The sequence below is a fragment of the Nymphaea colorata genome, chromosome 8, assembly GCF_008831285.2.
Source record: "Nymphaea colorata isolate Beijing-Zhang1983 chromosome 8, ASM883128v2, whole genome shotgun sequence".
Taxonomy (NCBI): Eukaryota; Viridiplantae; Streptophyta; class Magnoliopsida; order Nymphaeales; family Nymphaeaceae; genus Nymphaea; species Nymphaea colorata.
In genome coordinates, this window is record NC_045145.1 from 20189438 (window position 1) to 20194345 (window position 4908).

Genomic DNA, 4908 nt, shown 5'->3' on the forward strand with positions numbered 1-4908 from the left:
ACGATGGAGCGGAACAAGACGCGAACGAGGTGGGTGGGTCTACTAGGAATGATTGGTGGTTCGACCTACCGCTCTGTCATCGGTGGAGCGGAACAAGACGCAAACGAGGTGGGTGGATCTACTAGGAATGATCGGTGATCCGACCTGTCACTCTGTTATCGGTGGAGCGGAACAAGATACTAACGAGGTGAGTGGGTCTCCTAGGAATGATCGGTCGTCCTTTTAAGACTGTGTTTCGATTTTGATCTTTTTCTTATATGAATAAGTATCTCTAAAGGATATTTTATTTTTTTTTTTCTTTATTGCTTGGAATCAATACCAAAATTTGAGGACACAAGAAACCCCCTATTTACAATGTTCTCCAGAGTACCCACCTAGACATGCTACACTGTTAACATAAATATCACACTATTAATCTAAATAATTAAATGAAAAAAAACCCACGCTCAACAATATTACCTCTCTTCTTTTTATAAACATCAAACGGGTAGTCTTGCCCCGATAACTGCTCTTTATTTAAAAAAAAAACACTAAATTAATAGTTCAAATGACCAATTTATCTTTATAATTAAACACTAGTACCATTCTGGTTTTACATGGGCATACCGACGTCGGGAAGGACAATTCCACTTGTTTGGAATCGTCTGGTGAAGTAAATGAAGAAGGCGACGTGCCATGGCGGCAACCAGATGAGAGGACGACGCCATAACTTCCAATTTTGCCGTTGATCTGATCAGGGTGCCAGCCTTGACGTTGATCACCTGCTGTCGTTCCACGCCATCTTAATTTGGCATGCTCTGACGGCAGTCGACGTCTGATTCTCATGTGACGTGAAAGAAAATCTCTCTCTCTCTCTCTCTCTCTCTTCGTTTTGTATGCTGCACCATGCTTCTCTGTTAGCCAGCAATAGATATGCTTAAACAAGTTGTCTGTCTGTAATCTCTTCTTCGATCCCAATTAATAATTGTCTTTTCTTACTACCGACTTGATTGTAAAGCTTGACCAGCGGTGTCATCCATCGTTCTTGCAGTGTTCTACAGTTTTTAGTAACCAGGTTGCTGTTGCTCCATCCTGCTCCTTGCATCAATTATTCAAAGTAAGAAAACTGCGGAACAAATACGTCGCTTGCCCACTTGACATCAAACATGACAACAAGCATCTCTCGAACCATTTGCTTAACCATGAAAACAACTGGGGTCGTGTCAACAATATAAAAAACACCTCAAGTGCCTTTCTTTATTATTGACAGAAGTACATTGACTAACCTTTCCCATCTTTTGGCCTTTTAAATTAATAAGAAAATACAGGGGCAATTGACATTAAATTTATATCGACAACTAGTACAAGGAATTATGTTTTCTTTTTCTTCTGTACTCTGGTAAGTCAGAGAAACACTGACAAGTAAGAGTAAAACAATCCAAGTAATTACTTGAATTTTCTCCAAATCAGTGGGAAACATTAACCCATGCGGTGTGATTTTTATGGACGCGACGATTTCCAGTTGAAGTAGGAAGTACTACCTAGAAATCGTTAGGCTGTAGGGGCCAATCAAACTCTTGAAGTCATGGAGATGGGATGCTGATCTGCAGTCATATATTTGATTCTGTACTTTTCCATCTGATTAATTTTACTTTACTGTATTTGCTTGCCTTCAGCCCTTTAAATCCAATATGCAATTGGTTTCTCTTAAATCCAATTCCAAGTGGTGCTTCTGCTGCTCTGCATGCTCTGCTCTTTTCATGTGAAGAAAGCCAAGGTTAGAGGGCCACCCCCAACAATTTCGAAGTCCTCTTCTCTTCGCCACCTTCTTCCTGAGAAGAGTCGAGAGATATGGTGCCTGGTGATTCATCATCTCCTCTTGTAACACTGCCATGAGTGAAGTGCTGGCAGCAATTACAGTGAGGGTGACTTCGAAGGCGACTCCTCGATCGTCTACTTAATTTAGTACGTTCTTGGCAATTAATATGCAGTGGACATCTCCTCCTCGTTAGGTTCTTGACATTACATTCATTTCCCTTCACCCACCGCTCCCACAACCTTACGTCTGTAATTTCTTCTCACTTGGGTCGTTTTACAGCTTGAATGGATGATGGAGAAGAAGAGTGATGTATTTACTTCTTGTTTGTCGCTTCCTGAATTTGAATGATCTCCTGACGGTTGAGTTCCAGCAAAATTATTTTTGTGCAGTAGTCCTTTTCAACTCGCCTGACACGGAATCTTATGGTCGAATGATCTTCCTCACTTTCTTCCCCTTTGGTTCTTCGTTCAAAGAAGAAAAAAGAGAGAGAGAGAAAAAAAAGAAAAGAAAAAAAGACGTGCTGCCAATTGTCTTTAGCCTTTCTGTTCAAGAAAACCCAAATACAGTGACGGCGTTCCTCGGCCCACCGTCGGAGCTGCGGGAACACTGACGAGTCACTGCCTCTCCGCCGTTGCCTCCATAGCGTTCTCGAACGTCGATGAAGCCCGTCATCGTTCATCTGGTAGCTCCGACACTGCCCTTGGTCCCGTTGATGTCGAGCGATCTATTTCTCCCCAGCGAGAGCTTGTTTTTCAGAATACAAGAAGAGACCTGATTTCAAGAGACAGAGCTACTTATGGACGACATTGGACTGACATGGACTTCGCTGCTTGGAGCTGCTGATGCGGTGCCTCTTCTGCTGTCGGCCTATTTTTACAGGTGCCTTTCTTCAACATCTTCTTTATGCTTCTTCTCCCTTCTTCACTCGTCCCTGCTCTGGTTACAGGGGAGTGTCCTTCAACATCGTCAAAAGTGAGAGTCTCACAGGTTCTCTCTCTCTCGACAACGGAGATATTTCTCTCATTCTCTCTGATTGCTCTAAAACCGTGAGGTGATTCTTCAGTAAACTTAACCTTGATTGAGAAGTGGGTTGGATATGGATGTGTTCATACACACCGCGAATGGTTCATGTGTACTGCAGATCTGGTATGATCTCTTCTGCGCGTTAAGTATTTGATACGATACCTGAGAGAAGTTTTTCTTGGAGTGCGTCAAGTTTTTGGAAGTTCTCAAGTTTTTGGTCTTCATGCTGATCTGACCAAAAAATCTTGCAGGTCATTTCTTCAAGCGATTATAACATTGATAAATATGCAAAGAAGTTTCGCATCAATGACTCTGATGGACAAAAAATTGATCTGTGTGGTATTTCTTGTGACCTTTTCTTCTTTCTATTTGCTGATTTGAGTTAAGCAGAAATACTACACTTATGTTAAGATGTTACTAGTCCGGAAACAAAGGCTACACTTGAATAGCAGAAAATTCATCTCTCTAGTTGAAGAGGATTATGGAATCAGATGCTGCAATATGAAAGGATCTAGTTGCTTGTAACATTGTACCATTGAATCTCCATCTTTAACAAGTATGGTTGCTTTACTTCAAGAGGCAAGATTGTGGAAGCTTGAATCTTTGTTTAGGGATCTTATTTTGATGGCTTCTTTATGTCTATTGTCAGGTTAAAGTCGTTCTTTCACACCCAGATACTACTTGGATTACCAAAGCTCCCTAATACCTTCTTTGTGCCAGCAACAAGGACTGCAGATATTTTGCACTATGTATTCGGGTTTCAGGTTGGTCTTTGATGAGATTACAATAATTTCAGTTTATTTCGTTACAAGATTTAGTTTCTACCAAATTTTCTCTTAGAGATTGGTGCAGTAACGAAACTGGCTGACATTTTTTGCAAGTATCACAGCATCAGCATGAAGTTGGCTTCAATATTATTGACAACAAAAAAAGAATGGTTACTACATAGATATTGTGATATTATTTGTGCATGTCTTTGTGCTATGTGTGTGTGTATGTTACTTCAAACTAATATTGCAAACTTATATTGCTACTATAGTTACTTGAAGCTATTCTCCACCTTTCGCATGAGTGTATGTGTATCTGTAGAATAAGTTCCAAACATAATTTCAGCAGAAAATTTGGCAAAAATTTGTTTCTTTAAAAAAGAAAGAGATGAGGGCTAGAGACAGAGAGAGCTAGCTAGTGCAACCTTGGGTTAGGTGGTTGTGCAAAAGATTTCTTCACATTGATATCCTCATTTGCCAAATGCAAACAGTTAAACTTTGGTCTTCATTTCCATGAGGGGAAAACTGATAGTTTTATCAGTCAAAACCACTCTAAAACCCTTCAAATAAAGCAGTGGTTTGTGACGTACTTAAAGAGATCCTATTTGTAGAATCTGTAAGACATGCAGTCTTCAGAAATTCGGTCAAGAGTTGGGCTGGTGAATACCATCAAATTTTCCTTTTTCTTTTTTACATGAGCTGTTCAAAATTTTGATTCTTTATGCTTTTTCAAGAATAACACCGTGGATCAATTTCCTGGTTTCTTCTTTACTCAGTTATATGTTGGCGAATGCACTGACAAATTCTGAATATGGATCTCATTTTAATGTATGACTCTTGAAACTTTAGTCGGTGAATTTTAGGACCCTTGTTGGTTTCTGCAGCGAGAGATGTCAACAAATGTGTTATGGATGTTAAGTTGTATTCAACATTGAATGTTCAGTTCGTCAAATTGAGAATCATGGAAGTTTAACAGTCACGCTTTAAACTTTCAAGAAACATTTCAAGGTTCTATGAAACTGTTCAACGTGGTTGTTATTTAGCTTGGATTTTCTGGTTGGTTTGTTGCTTTTATGATTCCTAATATCTTTCATAGTTAAAGTTCTCTGTTCTTAATTATTGTCAGTAACTAATACCCATGTTCACAGATTGTCTTCAAAATGTTTTGAGGAGAAGAACAAACATAAAATTATCAAAATACATGAATCAAAATACGATATCGTGATACATATAGTCTTCAGATAAAAGAACAAACATAAAATTATCAAAATACAAAAAATACCTAATTTATTGAAAATGTCTGCTCTAATACCGTATGGA

The 4908-nt window shown here is 39.2% G+C and overlaps 1 long non-coding RNA gene across 1 annotated transcript; it reads left to right on the forward strand.

The window, feature by feature from the left end:
• The first annotated feature begins 1708 nt into the window (after positions 1-1708).
• On the forward strand, positions 1709-4562 carry LOC116259237 (uncharacterized). Its single transcript, XR_004173892.2, has 4 exons — positions 1709-2677; positions 2745-2944; positions 3073-3377; positions 3471-4562. It is a non-coding gene; the product is annotated as an uncharacterized LOC116259237 (long non-coding RNA).
• The last annotated feature ends 346 nt before the right edge of the window (positions 4563-4908 follow it).